The sequence below is a fragment of the Lathyrus oleraceus genome, chromosome 4 (assembly GCF_024323335.1).
Source record: "Lathyrus oleraceus cultivar Zhongwan6 chromosome 4, CAAS_Psat_ZW6_1.0, whole genome shotgun sequence".
Classification (NCBI taxonomy): Eukaryota; Viridiplantae; Streptophyta; class Magnoliopsida; order Fabales; family Fabaceae; genus Lathyrus; species Lathyrus oleraceus.
The window spans coordinates 273,772,153-273,772,952 of record NC_066582.1 but is presented as its reverse complement, the minus strand read 5'-3'; the positions used below and the strand labels follow the sequence as shown (position 1 = coordinate 273,772,952).

Here is an 800-nt window from a genome sequence, read left to right as displayed (position 1 = left end):
CCTCCTATAAACCTTCCTGATATCAAAAACATTTTTCCTTCTTTAACCGAGATGGCAGAACCAGCTCGTGCTCTTAGAGATTACGCCGCTCCATCGCAAGATGAACCGCATTCAAGTATTGCTCCGCCCGCAATCGAAGCAAACAACTTTGAACTTAAACCTTCACTGTTGCAGGCTGTGCAACAGAACCAATTCTCTGGAAATCTTACCGAAGATCCAAACCTTCATTTATCCGTATTTGTTCAATATGCTGATACTGTTAAAGCTAATGGTGTCACTTCAGAGGCAATTCGACTTCGTCTTTTTCCTTTCTCATTAAGAGATAGCGCTAGAAGATGGCTTCAATCTCTCCCTTCCAACTCAGTCACCACATGGAACGAGTTGAAGAAAGTTTTTCTTGCCCGATATTTTCCGCCAAGCAAAACAGCTATGTTAAGGGCCCAGATAAACGGATTTAAACAGAAAGACAACGAGTCTCTTTTCGAAGCATGGGAAAGATACAAAGACATGATGAGACTTTGCCCACACCATGGTTTGGAAGACTGGTTAGTAATTCACACATTTTATAATGGTCTCTTATACAATACAAGGTTAACAATAGACGCCGCTGCAGGTGGTGCACTAATGAACAAACCTTATGCTGATGCTTACCAGCTTATCGAGAGCATGGCCCAAAACCACTATCAGTGGGGAACCGAACGAACAACAGTGGAAAAACCTCAACCGAAAACTGGCATGTACGAGATAAGTAACCTTGATCACGTCAATGCAAAAGTGGATGCTTTGGTCCAGAAAATTGA

The 800-nt window shown here is 42.4% G+C and overlaps 1 pseudogene; it reads right to left on the bottom strand.

The window, feature by feature from the left end:
• Positions 1–436: 436 nt before the first annotated feature.
• On the bottom strand, positions 437–536 carry LOC127077128 (uncharacterized; annotated as a pseudogene).
• Positions 537–800: the final 264 nt, after the last annotated feature.